Here is a 19,786-nt window from a genome sequence, read left to right on the forward strand (position 1 = left end):
ATAAACTATAATTCGAGTTCCATACAGACGCACGTCCATGTTACATTAAATCTAATATGACTATTTTGCTCGGAATATTAATTAGGTATTGGAAATAAGGTAGCCGAGCTAGTCTTGTAGTTAGATAATTTGGTTAGAATTGGTATGTGCGAGGCTTGAATCTCTTCGGAGAAGATTCTTTAAATATAGTCGTTCCCGTGTACAACAATATCTGGATACCAATGTCCGGGTAAAATTAGCCCCCCCCCCCCCATCACACACACTTCTTGCTATAATAGTTCAAAAATAGATAATACAAAATGAATACATTGGAAATTTCATTCAAATTACTTTATTCTGAGCGAAGTTATCAATGTTTTTAGCTTTGACCAGATGTGTGCATCGATTGTTTATTATCGTAACCATGGTGCTGGTTATTCGAGACTGATCCATTTCTAAATTAAATCATTAAATGCCCGAACCGTTCTAATCTTTTTAAAATCGGAGCCATCCGATGGCATTGAGAGCTGGTTGGGTCTTGTTATGTTAATAAATGTCTAATTTATAATTTATACAACATATAACGCCAAAAGAAACACATGCAGTGGGTAGATTTAGTTCTTGGATAATGCCTCTTTAATACGTCGTTTGATCGCTAAAATGGCTGACTGCAGCTAGATTCTACCACCCATCTCCCTCGGGAGATAATAGACTGTGCGGAGAGGTAAGCATGCGTCCCGATCTTAGATACTAGCAGGGTACGGGGTACCTTGATGCTTGGTGGCTCATTGATATGGCGGTGACTCACTAACCATGGGGTGTGGTTTCTATCCAGGTTGTGTCCGGGTATGGAGGATGCGTCTGTGGTGTGGTTTCCCCTTGTGCAGGACGGGTGCTCTGACAAGGAAACACGTGTAATCGGTCACATGGGAAGACGTTGATTTGCACGTAATATTTCAACGTCTCCTTTTTACTTAACAAACATGCATATTTGAAAAATAGTGTTGAGTCCACGTTAAATCCCTCGCGCCACCCACCCACACATCTTCAGCCCACATACTCAACCACACCTACACACCCATAGCCTAGGTCTAAAAATATTGCGTTGGCAGGTTTTGTTTTTAACAATTCCACTCCTCTCTTCATCAAAATGACTTGGAATGCTGAACAAATAGTTTTAAGTATGAACTATAATTAATTTGTAAGTAAGGTATTGTCACACCCAATGATGTTTTAAGTATATATCCAACTTTATTAATTAGTTAGTATTTCTATTAGGGACGAACAACAATGTCTCGTATTCTAGGATAGTCTGAAAAAATGCTATCGCTTCAGAATAGTCCAGAAATAGAACGCCGTTAATGAATATATTGTTTTATTTGATGTTGAAGAAGAAAGATATTTATTATTAATGTTACTTAGGAATTCCAATTCGTCGTGGGACTGTCATTACCAAGTCAGAGAGAGAGAGAGAGAGAGAAATGGGGTTTAACGTCCACTCGACACAAACTAGGTCATTTCGGGACTAACATATGGTTTAATTTTATTTCAATAATTCGCTTACGCATAGGGGTCTTTAGCAGTGGGAGGAAACCGGAGGACCCGGAGAAAACCCACGAGGTTGGACAGGCGCCCCTACTCCTTGTCACGTACAACCGGGGATTCGAAACCACGCCAGTCGACTCAATGACAGACTTTATGATACAGCGCGCGCACGCTAACCATTCAGCCATCCACCCCCCCCCCCCATTACCAAGTCAGAAGAGGCCAACAGGAGTGACAAGCTATCGTGATAGCTGGAACGTTAATGCGTTCTTTGGTTTTTCTTTCTCTTCTTTTCGGCTACCTATTCCAAATGGTCATGCACCAACACGTGAAAGTTCATTGTACTTTCATATTTATATAATTGGGCGAGTCTTATGAGGCAGGCTATGTTTTTTTGTTTCTAGAATATCCGAAACCACTTTACAATTTAGGAAATCACCATTTATCTCTTTTCAAACACGACCCATATGTTATGGAGAATCTTGATGTGTTGGGTGGTAAAGCGGTTGTCTAACACATGACCTTTAGACCTTAGGTCTTTCATTGTTCTGAGAATCGTGGATCCGACCCAACAATTGAATCTTACAAGGCGTGGGTCGCTTCCGAGATCTTGTAGTTTCCCACATGCGCGAGTGTGAACTATTGAAAATAAAAGAATGCATCATATCTTAGTTCCGAAATAAGCACGTTTGTGTAGAGTGATCGTTAAACCCCATTGTTTTCTGTATTTGAAAGGATTCGCGTAGCTAACTGACTTTCGTATTTTACTTATCGGCATTGATTAAATTTACAGATTCCACCTAGAAGGTTACGTTAACATCTCAACATCTGAAAATGTACTAAATTATCCGTCGATTCTGATTCACCCAGTGCATCTTGTTAAATTTGTATGATCGATTGCAATCAAACCTGTCCTGTCGGATTAGGCCAATCCAAAGTCTGCAATAGACAAACAACTAAAACGTGTTCAAAATGGAATAAAACACATGGATATGAAGCATGAAATGAAATGAAAAAGCGTTTACTCTTATATCGAATCCCAATTGTCAAAGGTTCTTTTACGTGCACGCTAATGTGTACACGCGACCTCGGCTTTTTAGACCATCCAAACGACAAGACAGTTGCCCTGAACCACTGACAAGGGAAATACATGCCTGGATATGAAGCATGGTTGTAACAACTGAAACTTCATTTGAGCACATGTGCGGGTAAGGTCGGGTGTAGTACTATCTGCTGGAATGGCTAATGGTTTCTTAGAACAAAATATTATATAATCAACAATTTTAACAATTTGACTGCGTTTTCGACAATTATAAATCATAAATGACCTATAGCAATACACATGTTTCGCAATCTAAACGTATAGAAACGGCCACTTGGAGCAATAAACTTCGACTACAATGAATGGCTTTTCAGATGATTAATGCTGTTATCTTTATCGGCGTTGTGGGTGGCAGTGAAGATTGTGAATGCCGAGCGAAGATGACAATGATGGTCAAGAACGTCATTATGATACTACATATAGTAAACTTTGAATGAAAAGACAAATAGCTCGATTTTTGGAATTTAACAAGAATTAACACATCTAAATCATTTCTCTTCGAACGATGTTGATAAACATAGTAAAGCTAATGGGAATAGCCAGTGTAACAACGTTGATAAATTGCGATAGTATTTTTAAATATTTTTTTTTTTTATGGACGTTAAAGAATTATTTAATAAAAAGACGCTACAGTTAAAAGAAAGAATTAAGACATCTATGCTATTTCTTGCAGAACGATGTTGATAAACATGAGTCTGCTATTGAGATATCCAATATGAAAACATCAAGGTGTGTTCGTTTAGTTTCATTCATGCCTATAATATAATATCTGTATGGTATTCTTGTTTATTGCAGTTGGTGTATAATTTCTTCTTGCTAGAGAGAGAGAGAGAGAGAGAGAGAGCGAGACAGACAGAGATGGGGATTAATGTCCGCTAGACACAAACTAGGTCATTTGGGGACTAACACATGGTTCAATTTTACTTCAATAATTCGCTTGCGCATAGGGGTCTTTAGCAGTGGGAGGAAACCGGAGTACCCGGAGAAAACCCACGAGGTTAGAAAGGCGACCCTACTCCTTGTCACGTACAACCAGGGAATCGAAACCATGCCATTTGATTCAATGACAGACCTTATTATACAGCGCGCACGTGCTAACCATTCGGCCATCCATCCCCTCGAAACTATTTAAGAATGCAGCCTTTTAATTGGTTAAGAGCTAAAAGTTTGTACGAGGATCTTAACGATCAACCAATGAAAACGCATTTTTCCGTAATGAATAATGACCCTAGGTTGCAAGGATTGTATTCGGTTTGAGATTAGTATCAGCTGGTTATTGTTTATTTTTACACCAATCCATTAGATTTTGTTTCGCGTAAAAAGTAAGGGTTAGACCCGATGTATACGGCAACAACTCATTGTGGATAGAAACGGTCTTTTAATCGACGTTAGAGGGTGCATCGTTTCTGGCGAGATATCGCTCACTCAATTAGGATCGTCGATTGAACAGAATTTAATTTTATCTGCAAGGCGAAAAGGCATGCGCAAAATGAATAGGATACTATATCGACCAATCATTATAGGTGTACAGTTTGATTACGTAACGACTCTGCTCACATAACATATTCTGTTTTCGGGACTAACAGAACTGTGACTGGACTCATTTCCATATCTCTTGATTGTAATTCCGCCAATTTGGAATGTTCTTAAATTCGAGCCTCAGCTAGAAACTGGATTGAATCTTTACCCCTGGCATTTCGTTGGTCCACAGCCTTGGTCAGATAAAAGATTTTTGAATACTTACGACGATAATGTCGTTGGTCCACAGCCTGGGTCTGTTAGAAACTAGCAAATTCAACCCATCATAGAAATGGAGGGGTTTTTTTTATATTCATTATGAAATATTATGGTAAATTATAATGGGGCATTATGGCATGTAATGTTGAATGGTAATGGAGCATTGTGAATTTTTATTGAAACAGTTCTTACAACAATAAAAATCTGTTCAAATAATCAAAAATCTATTCCAAATAATTGTTCAATCAGACAACTTCACTTAGCTAACTCTAGTATGGGTGTACTGTTTCCGGCGTGGGTTCCCCTTGTCACGGGTGCAGATGGGGGTTGTCTAGTTCGGGTGTGATGAAAAACCGAGGTCCCGTGTACATATTGGCGTACATGTAAAATAAATCCCTTGGCAGTTGACAGTCGTAATAAGAGTAGGCCGTAGCGCCTCTGTCCGGGCAAATTTTACCTCATAACACACTGTATGGCACAAGCCCGTCTTCGTTAGCCCAGTTGGAGCAGAACAGTAGGACGTTACCCCCCACCACCACCAACACCACCAGCACCAACACTACCAGCACCAACACCCCAACCCCCATATCATTTGATTTCATGAGCGTACTATAAACCAGGAACGGAGCATGGCGTCATCGTAGTCATCTTAGAATTGTGACGTCATATAATCATGGTTTTAGGAACGGGCAAGTTTTGTTTCGAGAGTAATTTAAAATTGTCAGAGGCTTTTTTTTTTTTCAAAGAGAGTTTACCCAAAGAAGAAAAAGAAAAAATAGAACAACAAGATGGATAGTGTTTGAGGGCCAAAAGACATTTGCGTGACTTGGTTTCAACAAACCATAAAAGGTAAATTATTTACGACCAAACTCTATTGCGAAGTAAAGCAAAATACACTTTATAAAAGGAATTGCAAAAACTGTATTCTTAACCTGACATTTCAAAAATTATTCTATTAGACGAAACGAAGTAGCAAATATTTATAAATGTTTACATTAAAGTGCAGAATTTAAAAAGAAATTGATAAGAGCCCTATGAAATAATAAAGGAAAAGTGCCAGATTAAAATGGTTAACGGGGATCACGTGGCTAAGTGGGTAACACGCTGGCTCGCTAGCCTGGAGGTCGGGTGTTCGATCCCTGCATTGGCCGAGAAAGTTCATCCATATTTTCCGGCGTGGTTCCCCCGTGTCAGTGATGCAGGACAGAGAGCCTGACAAGGACAGCTGTCTAGTCCTTCGGATGAGACGAAAAACCGAGCTTCCGTGTATACATTGGAATACACGTAAAAGATCCCCTGCAGTTGGAATTCGATATAAGAGTAGGCGATAGTGCCGCTGCCCGGACAAAATTTCCCTCATGACACACTGTATGGCGTATGCCCATCTTCATTAGCCGAGCATAGGAGCAGAACAGTAGGACGTTAAACCCCATTTCATTTCATTTCATTTAAAATGGTTAAACACTGATAGGCTTAAAGTATGCTAACAAAATACCAAAATTTCAAGAAATAGAACAGTTACAAAATTTCGAAACATAATACTGTGCCGCTCAGAAATGAAAGCCGGGTAACGTAATTAAGTTTTGTTTTAATTTGTATCTAAGAAATTTCATTGTTCAATCGCAAGACTTAATAACTGCGACAATAACTAACCATAGAAATGGTTATCTGCCCATGTATACATTGTGAGCGTACCACCAGCCCCGATATGAAATCAGAAAGTTTGTATTTCCTTCAAAGAATATCATCTGATATTGTTGCTTTAAATCCATTTCTTGAAGTTAGAAAAGCTATCTTTTATAACTAATTTCTTTCAAATTACATATTTTAATTTCAAATATTTTTATAACCGTTATCTTGTGTCTGTGAAATAGTCAAGAAATGTCAGCTATGTTATCCTATGAAAAAGTGCGGTAGATAGGAAAATATTTAGAGAAGCACAAAACAGATAAATTTAATTATTATACAGTTATATTTATCTTTGATATATTAACATAATCTGATATATACGCAATAATATCAGCTAGTGATTATGCATGTACATGTAATATGTTCCCAAGGGCGTACTTTTAAACTCAAATAAGGAGAAATGAAAATAAATGAAATGGGGTTTAAAGTCCTACTTTTCTGAACCAACCGGAACTAATGAAGACGGGTACAAACCATGCAGTGTACAGTGGTGGAAATTTTGCACGGACAGTGGCCTTTCCACCTACAACTGCCCAGGGGTTACTTTACGTGCACGCCAACTTGTTTTTGTCTTATACCTCTCACAAAGGGAAATCGCGTCGTAATAGCGTGAGAAATGTTCTCGGCGATCACTAGGATTGAACTATATAGGGATCTTTTGGTTAGGGAGCATACGCATTTAAATCCATTGGTAAAAAATTGAACACAGGTTTGATTTGACGTAACGTCATTAAACAGTTAGCATAATTTGACACTCGTCTATGCAGACATCTGCTCAGATTTATACCTTTTAACTTTCAATTTATTCGTCGTTGAATTTATTTAGTGATGTTCAAGCAATCTATCGAACTTTCATGACAATATTAATTCCTTATCCGGAGTAAGGTCAATGCTTGAGGTGAATATAAAATTGTTTTCAATGTGATATTTTTCAAAATATAACTATGGTATATTTCCGTGGTGACAAGTTGAATAATGGAGTTTCCTTGTTTACTAGAATTGTCCAACTTACAATTAAACATGGCCAATTAAGGAGATATGGGACAAATTACTTCAGATAAAAACGCCTTATCTTAGAATTATCATTTAACTAGTATAAACAATCTGATTAAAATACAGATCTATATTTCGTTTCGTTTTTTATACTTTCGATGGCTTATACACTACATGAAGATCTGACAAGTTATAGCTATAGGTCACGTCAGGGGTCAAAAAACCGACTTATGACCTTATGACGTCAGACAATTGATTAACCAATCAGCATTGATGTTACTAGTGGATTACCCACAGTTCCGTGAAACACACGCCTAAAGCTCGCCGTAACAGACCGTTTCATTTGCTTATCCCTGACACCATTCAGAACACGAGTTAAATAACAACTCTTCCAGATCCAAGTGTAGTAAAGACAAATAAAAGGAAATTTTGAACTATAAAATCGAAACGAAATAGGATCTGTGTTTTAACTAGATTGCCAGTATAAATCGATCATGCAGAAAAAAACAAAACATATCATATCGATCCATTTCGCATACTACGAAAGAACAGGTATTTAAAAGCTAAATTGTTGGTCTAATTACAAATACATACCAACATTTCATATCGCTTTATTTTTCGGATGTTTTGTCGACTTTTAATAAACAAGATAAGCACGAATCTGTTTACAGAGTAAAACTTGTGATTTCAAATTATTTGCCATGAAGAGAATATGACTATTTGGGTTTTATAAGGGGAGTCAATTGTTCTTTGGGGTTATTACTTGGAGAGTCAATGATATTTGGAGTTATTACATCGAAAGACTATGGTATTTGCGGGGGTTTATTACTTGGAGAGTCTATGGTTGTTTTGAATATTGTCTAACGGGCACTTTAAGATATTTCATTTATTGGTGACAGACACCCATCCCAGCTTTTTAATGACCTAGTGCTTCTGAATCGACATAATTACGCCGACGCTGCCTATTCTAGAAATGTCTAATTACTAGGATGGTATCGAGACAGATAACTAATTGTATGAAGACATTCTTAATAAACAAAAACTTACTTACAGATATATTACATGTCTGGGAACTAAAACCATTTATTTTTTATTAAAACAACTGTTTGTAACTGTAAGAAACAAAATGATTTGAAAATTCTAACATATGTTATTGTCTAACAAAAAAAACAAACAAACGTGGGCCGAGAACAATCTTAGGTGTTTTTCAATTTCGAATGACATGTAAAAGAGAGAGAGAGAGAGAGAGAGAGAGAGAGAGAGAGAAATGGGGTTTAACGTCCAGTCGACACAAACTATGTCATTTCGGGACTAACATATGGTTTAATTTTATTTACATAATTCGCTTGCGCGTAGGGGTCTTTAGCAGTGGGGGGAAACCGGAGGACCCGGAGAAAACCCACGAGGTTGGACAGGCGACCCTACTCCTTGCCACGTACAACCGGGGATTCGAAACCACGCCAGTCGACTCAATGACAGACTTTATGATGCACGCTAACCATTCAGCCATCCAACCCCCCCCCCCCCCCCGACATGTAAAAGAAGTAGGATATCAAAAAGCGTAGGTGGAACATTGGTGTACGGATAATCGTCTTCTCTGGCGCAATGCAAGATTATAATATTTTAGTCTTAAATGGCCGTGTTGATCAGCCGTTAAACTTCATAGTAGACTTCACACCATTTGTATGAAAGTAACTGAAATATGAAACAGTACTTTGATGTTTGACATTCATAAGACGTAGAACATTGAACATTTTCAAACATTCTAATTAAAACCCGACCGTTTATTTATTCAAATGATTTAGTTCATATGGAATATTGTTTCTACCTATATGTACATTATTTTTACACGTTTATAAACACTGCCTACCAGTATTAAACCCCTTTGCTTGTTTCAAAATAAAGTATTAAATTAAGCTGATCTAGTGGCCTATTTCTAGTGATGTGACAAATTATATTCAATTGAATGTTCCTTTCTAATATAGCATGGAATTTCGGCTATTCACTAATCTGAATTTAGTTTTTCACCTTTGACCATACAAGTAAGAGAGTACTATGGACCAGGAACAAGAGGGTGACGTTATCGCGGCCATTTTGTGATATCAAAAATAAAATGAATTCATTCGATGTCTCATTGTTCAAGTAACGCGCATGTAAAGTTTCTAGTCTATCGTACTTGAATTGGCCAAAACATTTTTTCGAAGAGCGTCACTTCCATGAACAAGAAGAACAGGACGACGAGTAGCGCTTGATGACTGGTTCCAGTTAGACCTATATCTCAACATTAGCTCCTTCAGGGGAACTTCAGTTTTGAAAACAGACCAAACCCAGTTCGCAAAACAACACATCAAACTTAATTAAACCTTTTTTTTCTTTTTTTTAAAGGTTTAGTCATTTCAAACTAACTAAAATGACATTTTGAAAATAAAAAAAAAGTAAAATTTTATAACATGCTGGTCGGGGTGTCGCCACTTTTGAGTAATTGATGTGAAAGGTTGCGACCTTCGAATCAATCTCATGCGACTTTCTGATGAATGAAATATTTTGGTAATAGAGATTATAGTTTTTTATGGCCTTGTTTCCTAACCCCATATGGTTTACATTAAATCCCAAAAATAAATATTAGATTATCGTGTTTCTTAATGTATTGATCACGGTGTGAGTGTAATCCAAGAATTAACTTATAAAGAATGTTTCTCAGTAAATAATCAAAGACCTATTGAATCGTTGAATCATAAAAACCGCGAGAAAAAATGTATGATTTATAATTTTACGATGGGTTTCTGATCGCTTCATTACGCTTTAAGAGAGCGATTTTCCAATGGATTACTCCTTTTCAAGATCGGCGGGATATGATAGAAATATTTGTCATTTTATACCAGGCTTATTTCGTTTTCAAACATTTTTATGTCCCGGGTAAATAGATTAGACGGACTTTGCTGGATTCTTGAGATGAGATTAATGACAATATAAATATATATCTCGTTGCTGGATAAACCGCGGATTAATCGTTTAGTAATTGCGTATATTTTACGTACGGTGCGAAAGAATAAATCTCATCACAAAATGTCCAAGGTTGTGGGGGTCTAACTAGTTTCGTTAGAGCATAAGGGCTGAGTCAAGTGTCGTGGTTTCGACACATGTTTGTACATACAAAGACTGGGTTCATCTGCCCAACCTAGTTGGTTTTCTTCTGATTATCCGGGTTGTTCCCACTTCTGAATACCAATGTAATAGTATGTTAAATATTATGCTGTGTGAACGTTAATCCCTATTTCGCCGTCACAAAAGTTTAGCCCGTACTTTTAACACCTGGAATTCGAATTTCGAAACGTCACGGTGATCACTTGGCTATAAATTAGGGGACGAATGTGTATACACGTTTAATTTGTTGATGCCTCTAGAACCATCACAATTCATAGCTTAAGGGCCTGCAACCACCAATGTCAATGATTATGTTTGGTCAACATCCCGTTTTCAATTGTCGGGCAAAACATGTGGGGCATACAACTCCGATTTTCTGACGCACGCGTTTCATTGGCGATTGTAAGTTTTGCACGGGAATTCGCCATCGCGGTCACGGATATGGCGATGCTTATTAAACATTCATCATAATGATTTTAAATGTTCATTTTGTAACAAATATACATGTCATTTATTTCCTTTAAATCACATCAAACGAAGCTTCAGACTGAGCATGTTCAATCTATCTTTGCCACCAAACCGTACATTTGGAACTAAATTTCGCAACGAAGACGTTTTATTCTTTCGCATCTGTCGTTTACTTTTTCGTTTTCGTATCCTCTAACACGCGCGGTGTCGCAATCCGACGTACGATAATAGCTAGATGGCGTTAATTTTCACTCCATGAATTTCTCGGTCAAGTCAAAGTTTTCAATCGATTTTTTGGCAGATATACAACAAATCAAGCAGAATATTACTTTTGAGTACCGATGCGAAAGGTCCCTATAATTTGCCGGTAGCGCACATATAGCCAACGGAATTGGCGAGGTGCAATCCCCGACAAATAATCCATGGTTTACACGGGTCTTTATTGTGGTATCTAAACACCACAGTTAACGGTTACACAATTATATACAATACACTGTATTATCCATATTTATAATGATAACCACTTGATACCCGCATTACCATGTTAATATTGACAGTCAAAATTATTAAGGTTAATGTTACGATGAATATCCGGTGATTCATTCATTAATTGAAATACAAAAGTTACACAAAAGTGTGTGACATATGTGAAGTGGTATCGGGTATTAGTAGAACGTAAATAAACCCTGACACCTACCACATGCACGAATATTATAAATGATACTAGATGTTCTCACAAGGATAAGCATACCCTACTATATGCACGACACCAATCATCATTAACCAAATGGGACTTGGAACTGGTTTTCAGAAGACGAAACTACTTGATAATCCCAGGATCAAAGGAGACCAACAAGGTCACTAGCCCAATTACAAATGAACTTTACTTTATAAGCAATTATTTCGGCAATGCAAACTCACTTACACATGTACTATTTTGTTCCGCCAACAACTTGAAATCTTTATAACAGGGCACGATATGTTTCAAATGTTAATTTGATACGTAATCAACTGATGAGATCGATGGAACTGAATTTTATAATTATTATCCTCTCCAGTAAATAGGCCTTCACCCGTTATCATACGCCGGTAGAGACCATTATGATAGGGCCTTATTAAACATTGTGACATGGTGTGACCGACAAACTCTCATGGTGCATGACAGAGGGTTTGGCAAAGATACGTATGTAAAAGATCCCATGGCAGTTGGAATTTGATATATGCGTAGGCAAAATTTCCATCATAGCAGACTGTATGGCGTATGTCCGTCTTCATTAGCCCAGTCGGGGCAGAACAGTAGGACGTTAAACCCATCTTCGTTTCATTTTACCTTTTCCAATAGGAATTTGATGTGGACATTTAATTCTCTTTACATATGTTTGCGAGGCAATTAATTTTAGTTTCAGACAAGCAACCCACTCTTTCGGGCTTCTTTTACGGTTGTATAAGATACAGCAGATACTCTGTACTTTTATACGCTTGTTTTGAAAGCACCAAAATTCAGAAAAAAAATGGGCTAGTTGATGTGAAATAAATGACCCAATATCGATCTATATCAATTTCAGATTGTTCCACAAGATGTTTGCTGCCAAATCTAATTTATTGTTGATGGTTTGTCATTTAAGGGCAGCGGTTGTCTTAGAGTATCTTAGAGTATAAATTACAGAGGCAAGGTTTTCCTTGACGGTAAATAGACTGAACACTTTACAACAAATTGGAAACTTTACGAAGATCAATTTGAAACCAAGCGAATATCGTTAAGCTCAGAGAAAACGTCAACAGAATGATTTATTCGCAAGAAAAGAAGTCTGAAAGGCACAACAACCCGACAATTCAAATGTGTCTCAAAAGTAAAAAATATGTAGTCTATTATTTTAAAGGGCGCATTGCTCTAACTCAGTATTATGCACAATCTTCGACATTAGAAGCAAGCATTATTGGTTCATTTCTATCAATACTGATATCCCATATTTAAGACACATTTTGGAAATCAGTCGACGACGTCGTGTACTCTATAAAGCGTCAATGCGGAAGTGAAATATGAAACCATATACTCACCATGTAAACTGGACTAACAAGGCGCAAGCAACAGTCATTCAATTACATTTCGACAAATATAACTGATGAAAAATTACAAAAAAAAGATATAAAAAATTAATGTAAATTGGTTTTTTTTAGTCAAAATCACATCCGAGCATAAAAACGTTCCGAATATTTTGCTGGTTTATACCATAGAAATAGATACTGGCTGTATCTGCATATATTTCTATGTTCATGCGTTATTACAGGGAAAGTTTTTGTCTTTCCAAATCTCTTTTAAATCCCATCAAACCTGCATTCTATTTTCACTGAACCCAACACACTAGAATAAAACTATTTATATTGATTGTACTTTTGAAGAAACTTGGAAATGTAGACTTTTATAAACCTAGTTTAATCTATTTTCGATTTAAATAGCAAACGCAAAATAGATTTGAAAATGTAGATTTTTATAAAAACAATAAACTTTATTCTTGGTTTTATTAGCATACGAAAAACAATAAATACAACCTGTTAATGCATTTCAAGAAACCTATTTTGTTATAAAATCCACCAACAATCTGTTTGAGAAGAAACGGATCGTCTTTGATGAGCAGCTTGAGAATAAAACCAAGTGTGGGTTGTCTAAAACATTAATGCATAGAGAGATACATTGTATATTTATGATGGCGGATGCGTCATTGTAAATGAAGCTTTTTTTCACTAGTTTTAATTGTGTTACCATTGCTAAATTTTATCTGCTGTTTTGTATTTAGATGCATTAAGTCTCTACTCGCGGTTCAATATCCTTTTAGGTCCAAAAGCTATATTAATTCTGAATGCATTTTGATTGAAATTTTGTTTCTTTAACTTCTCAAGTATCCCATTTGGAAAACGACCAATCCAAATAGTATGGAAGACACGCCAGATCAAAGAATTAGAGTTAAGGTCTTTTTAAGATATGAAACAATTATAAGTCACTTTAGAGCTGCTCTCAGAAGCACCACGCCTTACAATAGCTACCGGCCGTGTCGCGCCCCTACCCAAAACTTCCAATCCAAATAGTATGGAAGACACGCCAGATCAAAGAATTTTTAAAATATCAAACAATTTTAAGTCACTCTAGAGCTGCCTTCAGCAGCACTACGCCTTACAATGCATAGATACCGACACTATCGCGCCACCTACCCAGATAGCTCAGAATAAATGAATTTATATGAGGTCATCGTACGCTCGGATTTCGCAGAAATTTGCAGTCAGCTTGCACTATTTACAACATTAATAGTACGTTTCCATTTCCGCTTCAACAACAGCATTTTCTATTCTTATTCTCCCAAATACGTGCAGGTTAATGTACTTTGTATCTTTGAACCAAGGCCAACAAGACTTCACTCGGTCTCCAAAATAAATATGCGGGTCAGACACCAACATATGATGAAATATCCCGTTTACATTGGCCGAAAGTTAAAAAGATTGAGCCGCCTGAAAAAGATCGCCAAAAACACCTGATAACCGGGACTAAACAATATCATATGTCAACTTTTTAAGAGGTAATTAAAACGCTGCAATAGACTAACAATTTTATTATTCTCTGGAGTAAAAACACAAAACCGAAAGTTACAGACCCCACTCAAAGACACGGTCTCAAACATTCTACTTTTCTGCACCTAGAGTGCTATGAGGAAAATTTTGCCCGAACAGCGGCGTTACGGCCTACTCTTGTGTCGATTTCCAACTTACAGGGGATCTATTACGTGCACACCAATGTGCCCAAGACACTGTTCTGGTCAAATTATCTTTTCTGCACCCCTGATAAGGGCAAACCACGCCAGAAAATCCCGAGGAAATTTATCGACCGACTTTGGGACCAAGTCCCATACCTCCGGGCTAGCGAGCTAGTGTTATACTCACTGAGCTATCGCGGCTCTCCAGACTTATGTTCTGAAATCTATAATAGGATTTCGTCTTTAACTATAACTGCTTCAAGCGATTAACTTATACAAGCATATCAGTAATATATGTGTACATGCGGGTGGTATTCCATTCATTTGATATATACATTACATTCATGCAACATGACCAGTCGTTGACAGACAGACAACTTTCTATATATTACAAAACAACAAACAAAGCTTACAGCTAACAAAGACCCCTTCATGATAAGCGTTTATTGTAAGTCAAAGCGTTATCTCCATAGATCTAAATTCTTTTTGATAACGTGACACGTGTAAAGCCCTAGGAGAAATGTAACACTATTTTCATTCATAATAACACGATGACACTCTTATATTGTGTATCATCTCAGTAAGGTTAAACGTACTTTTTACCGCACACATTTGAACAACGATTAATTGTACTTTCTACGACATAAAGTTTACAAACAAATGTCTCCATGATCTGTTCATATTCTGAAAATAGAAATGGAAAGGGGTTCAACACAAGCCATCTTTGGTTTATTTCTATGGTTTTGAAACGCGAGAAAGGTTAATTTTGTTCAGACAGTGGCATTGTGCCTGTTATTCGATTTCCAACCGTTAAGGACATTTTATGTGTACACATTGTTGTCCTTGTCAACCCCACTCTCGACTGATGAAAAGTGAAGCCGTGAAGGCAAAATGATTCTTCTCCACTCACACCGGGATATGATTCCGGGTCATTTAAGTTGATATTCCAGTGTGCGCCTATCTGGTTGAGGGAGGTTGGAGCGTGTGCGCGCTGCATGATAAGGTCTGTCATTGAGTCAGCTGGTGTGGTTTCGATTCGATTCCCCGGTTGTACGTGTCTAAGAGTAGGGTCTCCTGTCCAACCTCGTGGGTTTTCTCCGGGTCCTCCGGTTTCCTCCCACTGCTCAAGACCCCCTACGCGCAATCGAATTATTGAAATAAAATTAAACCATATGTTAGTCCCGAAATGACCTAGTTTGTGTCGAGTGGACGTTAAACCCCATTTCTCTCTCTCTCTCTCTCTCTCTCTCTCTCTCTCTCTCTCTCCGTCTTCTTCCCACTGCTAAAACCCCTACGCGGAAGCGAATTATTGAAATAAAGATTGAACAATATGTTAGTCCCGAAATTACCTAGTTTGTGTCGAGTGGACATTAAACACCATCTCTCTCTCTCTCTCTCTCTCTCTCTCTATCTGTTTGATCATCGTGTTTGTATTAAAATTTCTAATAATCTGACTATCATGTTTTTGTAACCTAACCGTCCCCTTGGTTTTTAATGTCTCTGTCTATTGTTCAACTAGGGTGTGTCGGAGAGGTGTAGGAAACCGTAGAATTCCGTTATGGTTCTGGGATTTTCGAAATTTCATCAAGGGACCCAATGACAACTATCCTTGCGTTATTTTAGCTTGTATTTCAAGAATTAACAGAATGTGTACTAGATTACACGAAAAGATTATTTATTGAGATGTTAACTCACTCATATGTACTCGTTACGTGCTTTTACGATGTAGAGATTTGTCAATATTGTCAGACATTCTGTCTAAATTCTCTGAATGTTAAAATTTCCACAGATGAAACAGACATTGTCAGCTATTGCAAATCAATTGAGATGTGGTATCGGGTGTTCCAGAAAATGTAACCGTAGCTTGCCTAGACCATAACACTCGCGACTATTTTTAGCACTACAAAGGCATAGATCTACTAGAAGATAACTCCGGGGTCAAGGGCTATGAACACCAATGCATTATATTACATGAACTCCACAATGAGAAGAGGTATCAGGTGTTCTAGAAATAATAATATATCCTATATCATACTCGACACCCGTCACTGGATTTCAGAATGATAATGCTGTTGGGTAGAAAGAAGATAACTTCAGGGGTAAGGTTTGTCTTGTAGACTCGGAAATCCCAAAAATTCGATCAATGGCCTAAGTATTGCGTTATTTCAGTTTCATTTCAAGATTGAATTTCTATTGCACCAAACCTCCACCCATTAAATACTATACTGTACAAAACATTTTTCTTCATTTAAATACACCCACTCATATGTTACAAGCTTAGGACAAATACTATGTTGTCAGATATTTGGTTTCAATGTAATGTACATTTTCAACTGAGACAACAGGGGCCTGATTGTATTACAAGTGAATTGTAGAAGCAAAACAATCCCAAAAGATTTAAATTACAAAGATCAGCATGTATATCTTCTACGCGCCCTGTATGAAACGAAGTCCATATTTGAATAACAGCCATAACGACCTTATTTAACAACCGTACTATAACTAAGGGCACACATTAAAATATTAAAAGTACACATATAGCATCAGTTAGAAAAAAAAACAAAAAAACGTACATATAAGTACCAAACGACATGCTGCACACCGTACACAATAAACAAAACCACCGTACACATAATTACCAGAGAGAGAGATGGGTTTAACGTCCGCTCGACACAAACTAGGTCATTTCGGGACTAATGTATGGTTTTAATTTTATTTCAATAATTCGCTTGCGCGTAGGGTCTTTAGCAGTGGGAGGAAACCGGAGGACCCGGAGAGATAATTACCAAACGAAATACCGTACACGTAATATCAAAACCTTATATTTTGATTCTAAATATTTTTTTTTACAAACAAGCAAGCATGTCAAAATAGAAAAATCCATTTACTGGCTGAAATAATTTTGATGCTCATCAACTTTATTACTGTTTATTATGAGCATTGGGAAGAGACAAATCAATGCTTTCAGTGTGTACTTTAAAGTTATATTCCTTAGAAAATTGTAACTGTAATCATTTTACAGATTAAACTACAAACAGTATTACTGTTATTGTCCTTTAATTTATATGGTACCGTATGTAGATATTAGTACAAACTACAGTACAGCGAAAATGCATTCTGACCAATGTAAAATTTCAAAACTTTTTGAGACAGGATACCAGGTGTTCTGAAGAGAAAATACAGTTCGGGCTGCAAGTGTGTTTGATATTCCATGTGCTCTGGGTTGGTGTACACATGTTAAAAATCGTTGATTTTTGGAATTCGAAAATAGAGTAGGAGGTTGTACCACTGTCCTGGCAAAATTCCCCTCATGGCGTAAGCCCGTTTTCATTAGTACGGAAATGTAGAAAATTACACCCTATTTTATTCATTCACATATTATCTGAGATTGTTTTGAACTCACAGTTATGTACCATAATAAACATCTTTGATCAGGGATTGTATTTCCGTTGTTAATCAGCAAGGAATACATCTTTAACCCGTTTCTGATCAGTTTATCATCCTGTCTCGTTAGCACGGTTGACACAAGGTCGACCTGCTATACTAGTAATCGTAATATAGAACTATTATAATGTCGATTTTTACGTGTTATTTGTCAACCTCCGCCCTTAATTACTTCCGGAGTCTGGGAGCTATCTGACACAGAAGAATCTTTTAAAATATGTCAATGTAATTTTACGACTGGGGAATTTTAAAGTACACGTAAATTAACTGACATTGTTTATTCTTGAAATTACTCAGTAAGAGTACATACTACCCATGTATCACTTTTACCCCGAAGCCCGAAGAGGACAGATCAATTGGGTTGAAACAAACTTTTGCCGCCAACAAGTACAATCCATGAATGTATCATAGACATAAGAAATGAAAATGAAATGAAATGGGGTTTAACGTCCTACTGTTCTGCTCCTTACCTGAGCTAATGAAGACGGGCATACGCCATACAGTGTGCTATGAGGGAAATTTTGCCCGGACAGCGGCACTACGGCCTACTCTTATATCGAATTCCAACTGCCAAGGGATCTTTTTCGTGCACGCCAATGTGTACAAGGGACCTCAGTTTTTCGTCCCATCCGAACGACTAGACAGCTTTCCTTGTCAGGCCCTCCGTCCTGCATCACTGACAAGGGAGAACCACGCCGGAAAATCTGGAAGAACTTTCTCGGCCAATGCAGGGATCGAACACCCGACCTCCAGGCTAGCGAGCTAGCGTCTTACCCACTTAGCCACGTGATCCCCCATAGACATAAGAACCGCAACTGTAGTGTTATTATTGTCTTCATACCAGTCCATCTTGTCAATCTATACCCATTCAAATCACAAGAAATGGACAAACCTGGCTATAGGGCAGTCTTCATGTACTTGCAACTGAAAGTACTGACTCCGACACAAATACAAGTCGAAATGGTGTTGCGGTAAGCGAGTTAGGGATGTTAAAAGTTTCTTCAACATGGGGGCCACAGTTCTTGATTTGAGGAGCAGAAACGTGTCAGATTCCTGACGTCCCGTGACAATCCGTGCCGTTTTGAAGCAGACACTGAAATTTACCAAAATTTTAGCTGTGAACCACTTTTTTTTAGAGTGGCTCAAGAAAATTTCTTCATGACCGGCATCCATGCCTTGCAGCATCGTTAGCAAAAGTGTGTTCACCTCGAAGCTGGGGACTATGTAAAAACACAAATGGAAACCATCGACTTTGTACGGGTCTTTCACTGATAGGCTTAGAACTTTTCAGCCAGTTACGTAAATTCGATAATTAAATTGAAGGGCATACTTTGAATACCACAGTGGTGACAATACAACGGCTACATGTAAACTAAATCATTTATCATTACGTGTTGAAGTGAGCAATCGTTGACATTCGTGATGGAACAATTTCCCATAACAATAATGACTTTGATGCACTCAATTTGACTGAACGGTATATGCCATGGGATGCTTTTATTTTTATCTCACAGTGTTTCGTTGTATGTCTGTAGATTTCTGAGAGCCACGGTGGCTATGTGAGTAAGACTAGTCAGCGGGTCGCGGGTTCGTCTGTTTTAAAAAATCCAATCGAGTCTTAATAACATGCTATAAAGAATGCAGTGGATTTAACTCTGCTGCTCTTATCTGTGATCTTGGTATTTCATTCATGGGTTTGCCTTTACTACGCAGTCGTGGAGATTTGCAAGGTGTGGTGTCTCATTCCAGAAAGCCAAACACACCGATAATATTACACTTCCGTTCATGTTTAAAGGGGCATTCGGAACCTAAGCCCATAAAACTTTTTTTATTCTTAGAATTACCTACATTTTTACTTAGGGCCTCGTTCAAAAGAAACGCACAAAACAACGAACGATCCTCGGGCCCAGATGACTGTTTCTTTTTAATATTAACCTTTATT

At 37.6% G+C, this 19,786-nt stretch overlaps 1 long non-coding RNA gene across 1 annotated transcript in view; it reads left to right on the forward strand.

The window, feature by feature from the left end:
* Positions 1-19,786, forward strand: part of LOC126823486 (uncharacterized) — a 54,568-nt gene that overhangs the window by 28,057 nt on the left and 6,725 nt on the right. The window lies entirely within an intron of this gene.

The sequence above is a fragment of the Patella vulgata genome, chromosome 6 (assembly GCF_932274485.2).
Source record: "Patella vulgata chromosome 6, xgPatVulg1.2, whole genome shotgun sequence".
Classification (NCBI taxonomy): Eukaryota; Metazoa; Mollusca; class Gastropoda; family Patellidae; genus Patella; species Patella vulgata.